The sequence below is a fragment of the Gorilla gorilla genome, chromosome 11 (genome assembly GCF_029281585.2).
Source record: "Gorilla gorilla gorilla isolate KB3781 chromosome 11, NHGRI_mGorGor1-v2.1_pri, whole genome shotgun sequence".
Lineage (NCBI taxonomy): Eukaryota > Metazoa > Chordata > Mammalia > Primates > Hominidae > Gorilla > Gorilla gorilla.
This window is the reverse complement of record NC_073235.2, coordinates 54885537-54904955: the sequence shown is the minus strand read 5'-3', so window position 1 is coordinate 54904955 and position 19419 is coordinate 54885537. Positions and strand designations below refer to the sequence as shown.

The 19419-nt window shown below is 41.4% G+C and overlaps 1 protein-coding gene and 1 pseudogene across 9 annotated transcripts in view; both read right to left on the bottom strand.

Moving 5' to 3' along the window:
- FMNL2 (formin like 2) overlaps positions 1–19419 on the bottom strand; it is a 315524-nt gene that overhangs the window by 241543 nt on the left and 54562 nt on the right. The window lies entirely within an intron of this gene.
- Positions 8391–19419, bottom strand: part of LOC129532241 (nuclear migration protein nudC-like) — a 34334-nt pseudogene continuing 23305 nt past the window's right edge.

Genomic DNA, 19419 nt, shown 5'->3' with positions numbered 1-19419 from the left:
AAATTACATGAGATATTCAACACTTTATTATAATAGGCTTTGTGTTAGATGGTTTTGCCAACTGTAGGCTAATGTCAGTGTTCTGAGCATGTTTAAGGTAGCCTAGGCTAGGATGTTTCATAGGGTAGCGATATTAAATGCATTTTTGACTTACAATATTGTCAATATTTTCAACTTACAATGGGTTTATCAGGGCAAAAAAAAACCCGTAAGTCTAGGAGCATCTGTATTTCAAGGAGAAACAAAATCTCACACACAATTCCTAAATTTCATTTAATCTCTGCTATAGCTTGGGAAGAACAGACAAGGGGGAAGAAAATGCTAAGCCAGCAGTTTGCCAGCAAATATGAAGCCCCAGATACTGTAATTTCAATTCTCACTCCCTGGAGGCTTTAAATGCATAAATGTTTTATAAACCAATTGATAAAGCTTACTCACTTGTCCTAAGAAACATAATACGACAAAGACACAGAAGAGAACATTAGGGCTACGATAAAGATACAAGGTAGAATTCATTGTGTTTAAAAGTGTTTTTTTTTTAAAGTTCTTTGAAGATAAAAAGACCTAAGTGCTACATATGATTACTTATCACAACTACTCAATATCTATTATCCTACAGGCAGAATCCAAGGCTCTGTGTTAAGTAACTGTCAAATATGTACCTTATTCTGAGCTGGGAACAACACTAATCCACCTACCAGAGAAACTCTCCAACCCTGTTCTCTGCCACCTTCCAGCCCCCATATGTCACTCAGAAGGCAGAGTGACTTTTCCAACCCAAGTTACTTAAGCTAATTCTCGTCTTTTACAAACAGATCCTTCAGCAGCCCCCAGCCTACCTGCACAAAATGCTGGATACCTTGGAAGAGCTACAGGAACTGTTTCTTTCAGCTACTGAGTACCTACTGTGTGCCAGGTACTGCAATGGTGATTGTTTTTTATTAGACACCACTATGATTAATTTGCTCAGCCTAGAAAATCCATTTCTCCCTGGAAGATGAAGAAAAGGGAAGACAAAGAGGTTTGTTTCTAATTAAGATGAAACCAACAAACAAGCCTGACCCAGGCCATGAAATTGTACTCTCATTGGTTTATGAACACCAGAAAGAGGGCTTGGTACAGCAGCAGCCAGAGCCAACAGACTCAATGGGGCAGATAAAAATTCAAAATTCAGCCAAAATGCTGAAAAGAGAAGAAACATAGGTTCCTCTTCATTTAATGCACGAGCCACTCTGGCTACTAGGCCACAACTGAGCAGACAAAAAGATTTGGGGACTTTTCCAGTGAACCGAGAAATGTGAGCAGGAGGGGCAGGCATGAAGAGCTCCACCCACACCCCTGAAGGGAGGCGCTGTCAGGAGTCGGCAGAAAGGGAGACGCTGACACACCGCATCGCCCAGGGCTGGAAGAGTTTCTCCCAAATAACTGTAAAAAAAGAAATGAAAAGGGAAACAAATAGTATCTGCTAATAGTAACTCCTCATATTCCATTGATGTTATGTTCACCCTATTACTAGAACTCCCTGAGGGTGGCAGGCATTTAGAGGAAATGACATTCTGAAGCCTCAGGGGGAAAGAAAAAAAAAACAAAAACAGAAAGTGAAAAATATTTTAGAGTTCTTTAAGATGTTAATTTAACATCAACATAAGTATAATGACAAACACTCGTTAATTACCTTAAGCACTATGCAAAGAGTTTTCAGATGCTCTGTTTCTAATTGTCCCAGCAACCCAGTATGGAAAATAATATTTTCCTGACTTTTTCAGATGGGAAAACTGATGCTTAGAGAAGTTAATCTTTCCCCTCAAGATTACAAAGTGACAGAGCCAGGATGAAGTCTGGGTGACCCAGGAAGCTTTTTTCTTCTTTTCCAGTTCATCACATTCAATACCTTTAAATCATTTATAAAAATGTTTCAGTTATAGTCCTATGCCAGGCACCAGGAAGTAATGTGAGAAAATGAAAACAATAAACTTTTCTAAATCAGTAAGAACAAAATGTAAATGAAACGTCTCAGACTTAAAGTGGAACAGTACGTGGTGCCTGGAAGGTCATATGGTTAAGAGTAGGAACTCTGAAGCCAGAAAGACACGTTTGAGATTCTTATGCCAGCTATAAGATTAGGGGCAAGTAACCTAAATTCTCTCAGACTAAATTTGCTCATCTGTAAAATGGAGGTGATAATATCAAAAGCAATGACTCAACTCAGATAAAAGGTATACTTCTACACAAACACCACTTGTCAAAAATTATGCTACCATCATAACAATTCAAATCTAGGAGGAGAAAGTGTGGGCTGTAGAAGGAATTGAGACTACCATCTTGATGGAGCTATCAAATATCTTCAATCACATCATTTAAGTCACTCAAAAGGGGAAGAAGCCCATAACAAAATAATGGGCCATAGCTCCCACACACCAGTCTCTTTCCTCCTCTTCCTCTGATTCTTTTCTCTACTGTTAACACCAATTGTAAGCTAACAGAGTGCTAATGTCTGCTCAAGTTCAATCTTACACTATAGCTCTCTCTCCCCACTCAAAACACAGTAGATAACTATCTCAGTTCCCTCTTTGACAAGAAAAACAACATGAATGTAAATTACATGAAACCTATATTCTATAATACTGGAATTAAAGAATAAGGATTTAACCACATTGCAGACATTCTCTACTACTGAAGGAAAAAAAAATGTGCAGCATACACTTATAGACATAGGGAATCATAACATTTCAGAGCCTGAAACAACAAATGAAACTAATCTAATCCAGCCTCCTTTTGAGTAGTCACAAGAGATATATATACCTTGCCCAAAATCTGTCTTAAGGCTAAATTATGACAGAATGCCCTGAAAATCAGAAGAATTCTTACTCTTCTACATCCCCCTAGCTTCTGAATAACAACTCAATGTATATCATGTATTCTTAAAGACTTTACTGTGTTATAATATATGTAGTTTTAAATATCCACCCATATCAATATCATTCTGCATAGAACGTACTTCCAACAAGGCAGCCGAGTGAACTGTTCAAAAACCTACTGCAAACCATAAAAATCAAAGACCCAGAACCAGGAATCAGGAGACTCAGGTACTAATTAGTCCTGATTATCACTGACCAGTTTCTAGATCTCAAGTCACTTTACTTCAACTTGGCCTTTGTTTCTAAAACCATAAAGAGGAGTTGGACCAGTTGGTCTCTAGGGTCCTTTCCAACACCTAAAGCTCCCTAATTCTCAATCACCTGGCACGCAAGGTAGACACAGGAAAACCAACACTTTCATTACAAAAAGTCACAAGGAAAAAAATCACAAGACATCACAAGAGCTTTAAGGAAAACTGTGTTGAAGCAATGCTTGCTTTGGGGTTTTTCCAGAGGTAAGCACTGTGTTTTCCAAAGGCAAACAGTTCCCTTTCTCCAGAACAAGGACAGGATGTTGGGGACTTGAGTCATTCTGTTGACATTCTAGGTACTGGTAAGTTGGAGGACAGGAACCACATCAGCTTCCTAGAGAGCACAGAATAAAAATCTGCTCCAAAAAAGACCAGAAAGGAAGATGCGTTGAATGTCAGAAGGACCTTTGCTTCCCAAACCTTTCCAATCCAGCCTTCCAGTTAATGATAATGCCCAGCTCATTATAGCCAAAGGAGTAAAAACTTATTTCTAGAACCCCAGCGTCCATACAAGCAGCTAGATGCCAGGGACAAAACAGCCTCCCAATACTAGTAAGGCCACCAACAATTTACAGCCTCAACTTCTGTTCCCAAGCATGTATCCTTTCTTTCTCAACATGTCAGAATATGGATGTGCCTTTACCAACCACTCTTTCCAGAGACAGGAATTAACAAAGACTGGTAAGAACCCCTGTCAGTTTTTCAAACTGGAGGAAGGTGATGCAGTACTCAGGGCCTGTTGCAGGGAGGCTCTGCTTATCTTAAGACAAAAATCAACTTGTAGATAGACATCAACACACAATGTTCTCCATCTCATGTTATTTTAACATGGAAGAAAATGCCACATGTGACCAGCTCATCCTCCTCTTCTCAAAAAAATTTTATACATATAATTTATTCCACACCCACTCTAGGATGGTAGCTAATGGCACCCACTGGATTGAATGATGCAAATAAGGATCCGTTCTGCCTTTGTTGTGTTTAATGCTGCTGCCACTGCCACCGCCACCACCACCAATTTTTGATTAGGACTCTGCTGGAGAACTCTGCAGAAAAATTAATCTAAACATAATCCTTCTGAATCCCTTACCTACATCAGAATTCCAGGTTATTCCAAATATGCATTCACTCACTCAGCCATCATTGGCAATCAGATGACACAAACACCCCATTACGAGTAATTCTGAGGGCTCAAGTTGTAGGAAGAAACAGAAAATGACATTATCCCCAAAGATGATGTATATTTCATTATTTTTTCTATTTAAATTCAGCTTGGTGTCCCCTTTCTCTGTTAAGTGCCTGTGAACCACTGCAATGCTATGGGATGTGAGGAGATACAAGAAAACCAAAAAACAAAATGTTTATGTAGGAAAGGAAAAGCTTGTCCATTGATATGTATTTAACTGAACAAACTGATGATACACAGTAGTAACAGTTACATTCATTGAAGATGCATTAATTCATTCAATAAACATGTTCTGGGGCTGCAGGAAGACCCAGAGATGGAAGTCTGAAGATGTGCTTCAATGTCCAGAAAAAAAGGGGCGGGGGGGGGGGGGATGGACTGATAACCAATGTGTGAAGTCCTTTTACATTTATTTATTTATTTATTGAGACGGAGTCTCGCTCTGTCACCAGGCTGCAGTGCAGTGGCGTGATCTCGGCTCACTGCAACCTCCGCCTCCTGGGTTCAAGCAATTCTCCTGCCTCAGCCTCCCAAGAAGCTGGGACTACAGGGGCTCACCACCATGTCCAACTAATTTTTGCATTTTTAGTAGAGAGGGGGTTTCACCATGTTGGCCAGGATGGTCTCAATCTCTTGGCCTCATAATCTACCCGCCTTGGCATCCCAAAGTGCTGGGATTACAGGCGTGAGCCACTGTGCCCGGCCCTACATTTATTTCTTATAATTCTGTCAGCTAAAGATCATTTTAGAGACAACAGGGTCACAAAGGTGACGTGAATTGGGCAGCAGAGCTGAGACCAAAACCTTAGCTTTCAGGCCACCAAGTATGTGATCTGTCACTACTCCAACACCAGGCAGAAAGCATTACAAAGGCACATAAAAAGTCAAAGAGGAATTCTGTAGTGCCAGAAAGGAAGTACTTAAAAAAAAAAAAAATGAGTGTATGCCAAGAAAGGGACACAGAAGCCAAGTAAGGAGTTCCCAACGGTCAAAGCTGAAACGATTCAAACAAAATAAAGCAGTATTAGATTCTAACCCAAAGGATAAAAACATCCATGAGTCCACACTGATACAAATGACTGAATACATAAATGGGGAAGAAGAGACAAATCTCCCAGGCAGAAGAATTCCAAATAACTTAGATAGATCCTCCTCTCTCAACGTCCCACTCCTCAAGTGTACGCTGTACACAGTGACATCCTTCTGAAGATGACAGAGCTGTTTGGGTTTTTGGTTGTTGTTTTTACAGTTTTGTGGGGCTTTTTTTTTTTTTTTTTTTTTCAGTTTACAGTACAGAAACTTGGCAAACGCTACCTCCGCCAAGTGATAAGGATCAGCATGTGGTAAGTCACATTGATATGTGATGAAAATGGCACTTTACCTCTGTCATTCTGCCCCTCGAAATCCACAACCCCAGTTGAATCGCCACAGAAAAACAACAGACAAATCTCAATTGAGGGGTATTCTACAAAACACTTGACCAGTACTCCTCGAAACTGTCAAGGTCATCAAAAACAAGGAAAGTCTGGGACACAGTCACAACCAAAAATAGCCTGGGGCTCCACAACAACTAAATGTGACACCGCATCCTGGATGGGATCCCCGGACCGAAAAAGAACATTAAGTATCAACTGAGGAAAGGTGAATAAAGCACAGACTTTAGCTAATTATAAGGTAACTGTATTGGCTCATTAAGTGTGATGAACATACCATTCTAACTTAAGATAATAATGGGGGAAACTAGATACAGGATATGTGGGAATTCTCTGTATTATAGCCTCATTTTTCCCATACATCTGAAACTATACTACAACAAAAAGTTTATTTTTCAAAAAGTCAAAGAGGAAGGAATGAGAGAGCTGTGTGCAAGGGAGAGCAGATGAATGAACCTGGCCAAATTCATTTTGGCAGCAACTATCTGTCCTTGCACCTTCCTACCCTCACTTTCCTGTCTTCGTGGACCAGTAAACATCACAAAAGATCTTCAAGGCAGAATTCAGTTGAGGTCTCAATTTGCTCCTGTTAAGAGCTGGGCCACACTCAGAGGGTAGGTCAGTTTTATTCAGTGACCAGAGATCCAATTGGCACTTTCTGCTCTTTTCCAAGAGGGAAAGGATCCTGGAGCCCGCTCCCCAAAAACAGCAGGGAATGTGCCTGGCCTGCTAAGGAAAGATACTTCATGCAGGTTCCCCTCCACTCCGCCCTCTGACTTAGAGCACACCTGTTCATATCTTCATGTTTCACCACTATTTACAGATGAGAATAACCCTTAGCATTTATGGGCTTTTAAAAGATTAAACACGGCCGGGCGTAGTGGCTCACGCCTGTAATCTCAGCACTTTGGGAGGCCAAGGCGGGCAGATCATGAGGTCAGGAGATCGAGACCATCCTGGCTAACATGGTGAAACCCTGTCTCTACTAAAAATACAAAAAATTAGCCGGGTGGCATGTGCCTGTAGTCCCAGCTACTCAGGAGGCTGAGGCAGGAGAATGGCGTGCGAGCCCGGGAGGCGGAGGCTGCAGTGAGCTGAGATCGCGCCACTGCATTCCAGCCTGGGTGACAGAAAGAGACTCCGTCTCAAAAAAAAAAAAAATATTAAACACAACATCTGAAACTACCTAAAAATAGTTCAGTTTTTTTCTCTGCCTCTCTCTTTTTGGTCAATTTTCAAGTTTTATGAATAGCGTATTAGGCCAAACTGATTATAATAACCACTTCATCAAGCACCTGTCAGAAATGAACTTTAGGCTCAAAGGCAGGAGAAGAGCACCTGGAGAACTCTAAGAAATGGAAAAAAGCCCCAACCTGAATCAACAGCCTCCCCTCCACTGACCTAACAAGCACACCCAAATCCAAGGCCAATCTCTAAATAAAGATTTCAAACGAAACTGTGAATGCCTCTGACATAGTCATGAACTTATTCTTTGATATTTTGCACAGATTAAAGCTTTTTGCCTCCAAGCACTTCTCCTTCCCCTTTCAAGATCAAAAAGGAAGAATTCTTCAAGCATAAATGACAGGTGGGATTTCAATTCAACTCAAGTAACTCATGGGCATCTACCAGGTGAAAAGGCAGTGTGCCAGGTATGCAGAAACCACTAGGACTGTGTATGCCTCCTGTGTCACCTCATTTGGAGGGGTGAGATGTCCAACGTGAACTTTTAGGGACCTTTATTAGGACACACATTTATTTTCTTTGACAGGACACATTTAAATTAATAGCTTCTCCTAAAAGCATTGAAGAACTACATAGGGACTTCTGTAAAATAATACTTTTTGAAACTGATAAATTCCCCAAACTTTCAGAGCTAAAATTCCCTCCACTCCATCCCACCCCAGTGTCCATAAATGCAGTCATATCACAGGCCCAGGCCTGTTGAGAGCTACAATGAAACAGTCTTAGCAGTTCACACTTCTCCTAGTACAGGAAACTGTTTCACAGGATAATTCCCAACATCTTCCTACACGTAACTTTATTGAGAACTGAGTCACATACTGCTTGCAGCCAAATGAAGGTTCAACCCTTTTGCTGGCATCGCCTGCCTCCAATTCCTCCCTGGCTGTGGTTTGGGCAGGATACACGTGGGAAGAAAAAAGAAAGAAAACTACAAAATCATTACCCCTAAAGCAGTGGGACTCAACTATGGGTGACTGCCCCCCCAGGGCATATTCAGCAGTCTACAGACATTTTTGGTTGACATAATTGGGAAGAGGCAGTGTTACTCGTTGTTACCCAGTGGCCTATAGTGGGCAGGGACCAGGGGTGCCGCTCAGCATCCTACAAAGCACAGGACACACCTATGACCTAACAGTTATCTGGTCCCAAATGCATAAATAGTGTTAAGGTTAAGAAACCTTGTTCTAAAGCCATAAAGGAAACAAACTGCACAAGAAAACAGGTAGGTAGAAATATACAAGTTATACTGATTCCTCCTCCACACTCTTTGCAGTATCTTCCTTCTGCCCCCTAAAATTTAAGTTTTGCTCATAAGGCCATATCCTCTGCCTGCTTCCCTTGAATCTCTAAAAGAGCATTCTTTTTTTTTTTTTTTTTTTTTTTTTTGAGACCGAGTCTGGCTCTGTCACCCAGGCCTGGAGTGCAGTGGCGCGATCTCAGCTCACTGCAACCTCCTCCACCTCCTGGATTCAAGCGATTCTTCTGCCTCAGCCCACAGAGTAGCTGGGACTACAGGCGTGTGCCACCACATCCAGCTGCTTTTTGTATTTTTTATTAGAGACGGAGTTTCGCCATGTTGGCCAGGCTAGTCTTAAACCCCGACCTCAAGTGATCTGCCCGCCTCGGCTTCCCAAAGTGCTGGGACCACAGGCATGAGCCACTGTGCCCGGCCCATTCTTTGTTTTTCAACCCACTTTCTATCTGTTGCCATCTCCAATCTCTGTCCAAGATGTCTAATTTTATGATTGATCACTTGCTGTGATCAACCTCAAACTCAACTCATCAAAACAAAATGCATCATCAGGGCTTCTAAGCCGACTCCTCTGCTGCCTGTCCTGTTTCAGTAAATGTCACACCACTTTCCCCAGGACCCAGGTTCAAAACCCAAGAGCCACTTTCATTCTACTTCCTCCCCACCTATCTACTCACACAGTTTTGCTCAGCACTCTTCATCCAGTAGCTAGCACTCCGCCTGCCACATAGAACTCACCCAAATATCTAATACATATAGAAACACTATTAAAGACATTAAGGTCATCTTTAACTGCTTCCTCATTTCCCAGCCTCTCAATCGAATCGATTGCAAAGCCTTAAGAATTCTGCCCCAAGGTGTAAAGGCACCAATACAAGTTCCCTCCCTAAAGTCTAAATGACCTAATCTATCCCCATACAAATGGCAGATCAATCTTCCTCAAGCATAATCCCCATTATGTCACCACTTCACTGCCAACCCCAGAAAAAAAACTTGTCAACAGCCTATCAAATCCTTCCACCTCTACCTTGACACTGGCAGGTAGGTTCCATGTGTCCAACACCCCACCTCAGTTTCCCCATCCAGGCTTTTGTCTCCTACTTCCTTTCAATACTATGAAGAAAATACTTAATAAGCTGCTCCTCACCCACATCCAGAGGGACCAGCATCTATTAAAAAGGCACAGCAGAGACCATCCGGGGCTCACAAACTTCTCTAGGCTTCCCCCTTTCAACCATCATTTCAAACATCCTCCCTCATCCTGTGCTGCCACCTTCTACTTCTCCACCCTCAGATCCACAACTTTTATTTGGATTAGTCACCTACCTTCTGATTTCACTTCTCTGTCAATGTTCAGCCTCCACCACTGCCACGTGGCAACCCTGGGCAGAGGAAGCCTCACTCGCAAACCCGACCTCAGGTCTGGGATCCCAGCACCAGCTCAGGGTCCAGGGGCAGCTTCTGGGATTGTTTATCACACATCCAGTATTCTTCAGAAAGCCAGTGAAGCTGTCTGCTGCTCTGGGGCAGCACCCAAGTGTTCCTGTCTCCGTGGCCACCACATTCTTCTCTCTTTGGCTCCCATGTCTGTCTCTCCACAACACACTCAATTCCTTCTATGCCCAGCTCAAACGACATCCTCTCCCTGAAGCCTGTCCTAATTTTCCTACCCAAACCAAATACAACTGCCTTCTCTTCTCAATCATCTGGTCATGTTCACCCTTTTTAAAAATAAGTACCATGTTATGCCTTATATTACATGTATCAGTTTCTCTCTTTATGCCTCAGCGAACTGTACCACTTACTAGCTGTGTGGTCTCAGATAAATCAAGCCTCTATACTATTTCTTTATCAATAAACTGGAGATAATGGTGCATATCTCATAACTATGTATAGAAGATAAAGCCAGATAAAATGTACACATGGCTTAAAACAGTGCCTGTGCATGCAAATGCTACCTATCGTTCATGTTTTACCTCCCTCAGGACTTAGAAAAGCCTTACATATTAATTGCTCAAAAAATCAGTTGAATGTTAATCATCCAAAAATCATCAGTTTGAATGTTTAGTCATCCAAAATTCCAATTACTAGAGACCTAGCAGAAAAGAAACAAACATTTCTTGAGGACCTACCAAGTATACCAAGCAATATATAAAGCATCTTACATAGGAGAATTTATAATTCTCGCATCTCTTTGAACTAGATATTATTCTTATTTTACAGATGAGGACTTACAAATTAGGTACTTAGCCTCAAGTCGTGTAACTCATTATATAAAAAATCTGTGCTCTTTTCACACAGCCCACTACCTCCATAATACGGAAATTGCCTTATTCACAGGCTAGACAGCAACATAGCCTGGGGGATACAACAAGGAATAATACTTCAGCAAGTTCGCAGGCCAGAGGACAACATGCTGAGGCTTTTATTTTATTTATTTTTTTTGAGATGGAGTCTCACTCTGTTGCCCAGGCTGGAGTGCAGCGGCTCAATCTCGGCTCACTGCAAAACCTCCACCTCCCAGATTCAAGCAATTCTCCTGCCTCAGCCTCCCAAGGATGGGATTACAGGCACCTGCCACCACACCCAGATAGTTTTTGTATTTTTTAGTAGAGATGAGGTTTTGCCATGTTGGCCAGGCTGGTCTTGAACTCCTGACCTCAGGTGATCCGCCTGCCTTGGTCTCCCAAAGTGCTGGGATTACAGGTGTGAGCCACTGAGCCCAGCCAAAGTTTTTATTTTTTTAAACCAGTGACAACGCTGGCTCACAGAGAAGAATGACATACAAATCAGAAGTTTACAGATTTAGTGGTATTGTGTCCACTTATCTTGAAAGACCTGACCCTGATGGATAGAAGGACCAAAAGAAGGAAAGGTCCATGCTTCTGGGTGTGCAAATAAAAGAAAAAAAAAAGGAGGAAGAGAGGCAGAAAAGTAAAGTAGAAGGGAGGAGAGAAGGAGAAAGAGGGAAAATTCCAAGCCACCTGTCTTAGCCAGGAAACTCCCTGAGGTTCACAACCTGAAAGTGTCCTATCACTTTCCCCAGCATGTCTCATTTTGTTTATTTTCTTAAATCATACTGGAAAATTTAACTTCTCTCTTTTGACGTTTTTTATTCTGAAAAGTGCATGAAAAATTCCAGCAGGTAATTCTGACATCCAAACGCCTCATTTTTTTTTTTTCCCTAACTGGCTCAGACAGATAAAAGGAAAGGAACTGAACTATCAGAATAACTTCCCTAAGTCTTCCCCACCTACATTATGCTCATCCAGTTTCCTTGCAAATTACCCAGGTGAACCATCTGTGCTTGCGACTTTTTAAAATTCTTCACATTGAAGTTCTTTATTAATGGGAAAAAAAAAGATTTCTTCATAATTTTCCTCCCTGCATATCCCAAGCAAAGCAGGATTTGGTGAACCCTAACATCCTTAGGTAAAGCAACATTAAATCCAAAATACACGTAACCTTAATAGATCTTTTTCCATCAACGAATTTTACAATAATGCTAATTGCAATTTTAAAGGATGACAACATCTTCTGGATGAGCCACAGAAATAATATATTTAGTCTACAAATTCATGGAATAGTGAACAACATGCCAAGTGCATTCCACTTCCATAGTCTTATGATTCTTTAAGCAAGACAGGCATTTAGAGAGCTTTAAAAATAATGATGAGGGGTGAAGGAGCAGAGCAGGGGCATAAGTTTTTTTCTTAATGATGGAATTTAGGTAATGCTCTTTGAATAACTGTTACTCTAAATGGCAAGTGGAAAGTCACATGAGCATGAATTTAAGACAAAAGAACATCTATACAAAAAGTAATTTCCCACTTAATTTAAATCTCCCTTGAGGAGGGGAGAGGGGAGAGAGGGGAGAGTTAAAGCCTGACTTAAATAAAAACATACTTGTTAACTGGATAAGAAAAAGAAACAAGACAATGTCTGAAATGTGAAAGATGTCCAGAGGCATGGAATTTTGCCCTGATATGCGGGACTCATCTAAGCCAGGACCTCACAGGCTCTCTGGATACATGTTATCTTCGGAAATGAGCAGGAGAAGTAGAAATGAACTACCAGAGCTATAGAGGGTTAAGCAGCAGCCTTGGATTTCATTCTAGGTTTGGCAAACACTGAAATAAATAACTGGTCAATGACAAGACTGCCCACTGTATTAGATCAAGAAATTACAAATCAGTTCTCTAAATTTAGTAGCTAGACTCATTCCTGTTTGACTTTTCAAGTCAGTTCAGCCCAAATAGCAAGTATAGTATATGACTTCTAAGGCAGAAAACGGAAAACTAATTCCCTCCCATGAAAATCAGAATTCTATCCAGCCAAGTTCTTCTAGTTCCCCCAATGTGGAAACACTTAGCAATGACTGTTCAAATGCTTAGCTGAGTTCTAAGACACTAAAATAAAGGACAGGGGGAGGGATGTGGGTACAGGAGTTCATTTTTGCAGAAATGCCGTGATTAAACAACAAGACTTACATTTACAGAACCACGTTAAAGACTTCAGAATCCCATTCACTCTCTATAGTGACAAATACACTTAAGCAAGGACTTTCTGACTCTGTCGAAAGACAGCAGCTCTTAAGAATTATTTTAAAAATGAAACAAAAGATTCCACATGACTGTTTTGCCTGCCGCCGCCCCACCCCCTGGCCCACCCACCCCCAACACTCTACAACTCCCAACTTCATTTATCCTATTCATCTCATAGTTGGGTATTTGGTTGAAGCATATTTGAAAGAGGAGGATAAAGCCTGGGCCAATTATCCAAAGAACAAACTGTCTTCCGTTAAAGGCTTATAAAAATAAATTTGGCTTACAAAAAGAAATTCAAGGAGATTTCCAAACCGTCCTCTCAATTTCATGTGAGCCTGCTGATTTTTTAGTCATTCTTGTTTTTCTCCAAATTCATATTGGGTGGGGAAGTTGAACAAAAATTCTAAGTGTACCATTGTAGTCTAGCTAAATAAAAACATAGGTTTCAAATTTCAAATCACATCACATCTAATTTAACTTTTAATTTTAAGGGACTGGTCCAGATAGTAGCTGAGAACCATTGTGGAGACATAAAATGGGAACAAGTTTCCTAAGAAAGCTAACAGGCCATCTGGGGCATAATCTAACAATGAATCTCATCTAAACCCAATGTCCCTTGGAATGAAGTTTTTCCTCTTAGGATTAAGACATTTAGTTCTATCTCTTGCCTAGAACTTGATGGCAAGCTGTACTTTCTGTAATTTGTATCCTAAGCACTACTCATCTCTTTAACTCTTGTGTAGGGTTTGCCACCTCATGTCCCACAGCACCATGGCAACCCAGTTGAACATACAGACATTTCCAGTTCTGAAAGAACACTCTCACTGGAAATACGGGCTGACCGGAGCAGGACTTCTGCAGTGGGACTGTCTACTGTGAACCAAAGAATTACAAAGAAATGTTAACAGATTTTTTTTTAATTACAGCTTTGTGGAAAAATAAGTTAAGGCAAATCCATCCTTGACACTCTAACAGCACTCCTGGTTCAGCAGGAATAACTCTTAGTGCTGTCAGAAAATAAAAGCATGCTATCTATTCTTTATAGTCAACTGAATTGGGAGCAGACAAATTTTTCAGTCTCAGGAGCAAGAAAGCCATGCCTGCAAATTTGGTTTTGTAATTTTCAGCAGATCAGGGTTTTGCTTATCCTCAAATTACATTTTAGGTCACTCCAACAACCCAAAAGACTAGAAATAAAAGATCGTTCTTGTCCAATCTTATATGGTAACCTGTGATAAATAAGTCATTTTACTTATCACAAATTTGAGTATATCTTCCAAACGCCAAAAAAAAAAAACCCAACAGTTAATGTTATGTAATATAAACTATTAATTGCACTTTTCTTTCCTAGTGTGGGAGATCAAGTTGTCATTCTTCATTAAAAAAAAAAAGTCAAAATTTTTTTTTCAGAGAACAACTGTTTCCACATGTATCTATTAATATTATGCCTGTAAGAGTTCTGAATTTCCTGTGAATGCCAGCTCATATGGAAACAGATGAGCCAAGAAGAACTAAGAGGAACTCATGTCACAGTTTGGTACCATACTTCTTGAACATAAATGAAAAGTGGGAAAATTATCATGCTGTAAATCTAGAATCAAAGGTACCCAAAGTACAGTTAGTGAACCCAGTACTAACCAGGAGGATTCAAAAACAACCCACAATTGGTTTGCTGCTTGCAAAAAAATTAAATTTAGACCTCCAAATCACACTATACACAACTAGATTCCACATGAATAAAAGCGAATTCTTTAAAAAACATTGTCTCCAAAGCTAAAATTAAGTCGTGTATTTTTGGATATGATCGTTAGTAAGAACATTCTAACTTTCAGAATCATGACAAAAATGGCCAGAAATTTAAAATTTGATGTTGTAAGAAATTCAAACTTCTGTAGGCCTAAAAAATTTATCTAAAAAAGGAAGTGAGGAAAATAGTCAAAATAAATTAAATGAGTTATCATCTACTACAAGGGTCAGCAAACTATGGCCCACTAATCAAATCCAGCCCACCGCCTGTTCTTCTACAGCCTGTGAGCTAAGAATGGTTTTTACATTTTTAAATGGCTGAAAAAAATAAAGAGGAATGATACTCCAGGGCATATAAAAAACTATATAATACTCACATCTCAGCGTCCATATGGGAGCACAGCCATCCTCATTAGTTGCCTATTGTCTAAGGCTGCTTTCACCTTACAGAAGCTGTATGGCCCACAAAGCCTTAAGTGTCTATTATCTGGTCCTTTATAGAAAAAGTTAGCTAACCTCTGACCTACTACACAAAGAGCTCATGCATATGAAAAACAGTAAGACCCAATAAATAAATAGGCAAAGGAGATTTTTTTAAAGTAAAAGAAAAATACAACCTGTTAATAAAATAGAAAATGTTCACCTTCACTTCCAAATGGAAAGACTCTCTTTGGCCTATCAGATTAGGAAAGACTTGTGGAAAAGTCAACACACATTGCTGTCAGGGGGACAGTCAAACAAGAGCTAAGAAGCTGCAGGTGGCACTCTAAATATGTTTTACCCTTTTAGAATGCAATGCGGCAAAAAGAAACAAGTCTTAGAAAATGTCCGTAACTCTCTTCTCATCTATCCTACGGACATAATCTCAAATATAGGCAAGTTTATAAATAAAGACATTTATTATGGTATCTTTAACACAATGAAAAACCAGTAGCAATTTCATAGGTTTCCCTCTGTTTTAAGAGTCATGGGTGTTGTTTCTAAGTATTAATGTATCTGAAATTAAGACATATCTTATAATCATGTACATTTAATGTGCTACATGTTTCCTCATATTAAAGTGTTGATACCACAGTGTCTTACCTGTACTTTTAATTAACAGTGTCTTACATGTACTACATAGAGGCAACTCACATAGTTTCAATGAAGACATCTGATTGAAGGACTATTTACAAAGATGAGGGAAGGGTGAAGGGTACCACAGGGGGCATTCAGGTAGAAAGTGACTCGAAGCATCAAGGAGAGGAAAGTAACCTGCTGGAGGCCTGAAAGAGGACCCACCAGGCAAGAGTGGTTTCTTGGTGGGACACAGTCACTGACAAAACTGCAGCAGAGAAGCAGGCAGAGAGAAGAGATATGGCGACTGGCAGCTCTCTCCCCTCCCACTCTTAGCTCTCCTTAAGTTCCCCCTTGGCCAATCCAGTTAGAAGCCAGAGGGCAAGGAAGCCTGGAGGATCCATCTGTCAGTCAGCACCACTGCCCACTCCCAAAACAAGGGCAGACAATAGGTGACAGGGGGTGTTATGGTTTGAATGTGTCCCTTCCAAAATTTAGGTGTTGCCAAAGTGATGGTATTTACAAGTGGAGCCTTTAAAGGTGATTAAGCCATGATGGCTTCTCCCTCTCAATGGGATTAAGGCTCTTATAAAAGAGGCTTCACTCCGCATTTGGATGACTTGCCCTTATGCCTTCTGCCAGATGAGGATGCAGCAACAGGGCCCTCACCAAATGCTCCCTAAACCAAATGCTGGCACCTTGATCGTGGACTTCCCAGTCACCTCCAGAACGGTGAGAAATAAAATTCTGTTCCTTATAAATTACCCAGTCTCAAGGATTCTGTCACTACAGCACAAAACAGACTGAAACAGGAGGAAAAAAGGAATAACCATCTCAGTCATTCTCCAAATCACCCCACAGAAAAGATGAAAAATGCATTCCCACTGTGATGAGTGGGGGGAGAGAAAAGTCAATCCCAAAGTCTTAATTTCACTGAAATCATCCACTAAATCAGGATCCAAGTGGCTTTGGTCACCTCAAACAGAACTCTGACAAAGGAAGATGAGAAAACAGGGGTTTGAAAAGCCAAACATTTTAAATTTATAAAAGAAACTACCTTCCACAATGTTTAGGTACAACTAAGATATTAGGCAAATAGCTACCATGTTGGGTAGGTAGAGAACCTCATTTAAACAATATGAAAATAGCACCAAAATTTGAAATTAAAGAATGAATTATTGTAAATAGCAAGGAGGGTGGCAATCTTGCAAATGAATCAAGGAGTTGGCATGTGAATAAGGATGTGAATAGATCCTAAGGTAGATGTTTTTGAGACAATATGGGTTTGAAAAAAAAAAAAACAATTTCTAGCTCCCAGTCTTCTGTATCTTTTAATTCACTGTTTCTGGTCAGGGTTTGGTAAGGGCTCTAGCCAGCGTTATTTCATTAAGAACATATAGAGTTTAGGAGTCTAGAAAAAGGCCAATTTTAAGGGCTCAAAGAGCAACATTATTATTAATGAATAATGTGACCTTCAGGAAATCTGATACCATAGTTCCAATAATGTTCTTGCTTCAAGTCACTATATTCAAAACCCCTATCGGGAAATATGGGAAAGTCGGTGTCTCATTCAGAACAAAAATTAACTCTGTCTAACTACAGTAAGACAAACTCTTGGTACCAACCAACAGAGTCAACTTGCCACCCCTGGCACACAGCTCTATTCCTATCACATGACTTCCTGCATGCTGCCCTTCCTTTCTCCATCCCAATTACACCTCCCAGCCAGATACACAAGACACATTTGCTGGTGAACTCCACTCCTCCCAGCTCTCTATGCATTTCCACTCAACTACCTCTACTGCCTTCAGTTATGCTTTACTTACTCAGTTCCTTCGCCACTGTCTTCTGAAAAATTGTCTTTTATCTGTGTTTGTTGTGAAACCTCAATCTGTCAGAATCTCCCAGAAGGTCATTACCAGTTGCCAGGGTGTTTATTTGGCATTCTCTAAGTCATCCTTTGAGGATTCAAAGTGAAGTCACCCAAAAGGCATATGTGACTGCATCAAATTTAAGGCACTAACTTCCACCTCTAGAATCAATTCACCAAGACACAGTGCTATGATTCAAGTTGGAAGTTCAGGAAGCTCTGCTTTAGCTAAAAGCTGCAACAACAGATGGTAATTGAAGAAATAAAATACAACAAAGGTGTGGTTACTATTGCTATAGTATTTATTCATGCCTCAGCACAGCCAAGAAAGGCCAGTACCTTTCAAAGTAGGGTGTGAAGGTTGCCAATATCCTATCTGCCTCTGTCTCTTATAAGTCATTTATTTTCATACCTTAACAGAACAATTACCTTAATCTTTAAAATTTGGCATCACAAATGAGGAAATAAATCAGTACTTATTTCTGTTTTTGCTGGGCAAATCGCTTTAATGCCTAACAGTAGGCCAACTGGGGAAGACAAGACCCCAAGCCCCAGCCTTTCTCCTGATGCCCTAGGATCTGTGTGCCTAGGCCAGTCCCATGCCTACCCCAAGCCCTGAGGCTCACAAGGGCCAGAGAAGAGTGGGAAAGAAAGTTGGATGGTTGTAGCTCAGCCCCAAGAGTTCAGGGAGGAAAAAGCACGGGCTAGTTGAATTTGGCCTTGGAAAAATCCATCTCCAGATGCTGATCCATGAACTTCTTCAGAATCTCCTGTTTCTTCTGTTCGTCTGAGATTGGCAGCCCCATGGACTTCTGTCTCTGGTCATATATCATCTTTTCCACCATGCTGCAAGTCTCATTGTCCAGGTCTGACAGCTTGGAATTCTCAGGGTTAATCATCTTGGTATTGATCTCAGGGTCACTGGACACCAAGCAGCTCCACCACTCCATCTTATTGATCTTCTCAAGATGCACAGTCACCACCTTGCCATCCTCAATGAGCCACGAGCTGTCCCCTACCTTCACTTCGTTGTAGAGCTCCCCATCGATGATCGCTGGCTGCCCCTTGAGCCCCACCCGGAGATGCTGCCCCTGGATGTCCACCACCATGTCCTTCCCTTTCAGCCGGAAGTTTACACGGAAAGGGACCACCAGGTCCAGCTCCGACAGGCTCTGGGTCCAGCGGTAATTGGGCAGGTCTGCCCCGTTGCCTAGGTTGGGCTTCAGTTTTCCTTTGTCCTTCTCATCTTCCTCCTTCTTCTCCTGCTTTCCTGGGGAGTCAAGGCTGCCGTTCTTGAGCTGGGCCTCATGATTCTCTGCATCCTTTTTCTGGTCAATCTCTAGCTGCAGCCTCTCTGCCTGTCTGCCTTTATCTGGGGCCCCGAGGTCTCTGACTTGGCTTCCTTGGCCAGCCTGGCCACCCGCTCCACCTTCTCCCAGGCTCTCTTCTCCCACCGGGCCTTCTGTGCCAGCTGATTGTCGTGGCTGAAAGTCTGTATGATAAGCTTCTTTGCCATCCCCTCTTCTCCTGCAGTGAAAAAGTCTGTTTTGCGTCGAAGGAAGCTGAAGAAGGTGTTCACGAGCTCCTGCACGCCGCCCTCGTGCTGCTGAGCCATGGCCAGCAACATGCCATCGAACCGCTCCTCCTCCTGCTCTCCGCCCATCGCGCCGGCTCGGATCCACGTCCTGAGGTGTGCGCTCTAGTCCTGTGCTCTCTCCACTACTTCGGGTCACGCCGGGCCCAGCGACTCTAGTCTAAATCAGTCCTTATTTCTAAAAGATACATAAGAATTCAGAGCTAAAGATCTAACTATCTGAAGACAAAGTATCTCCCACTGCCATAAACTGAATGTGTCTCCTCAAAATTCATAGGTTGAAACCTAACCCCTAAATGTAATCGTTTTAGGAGATGGGGC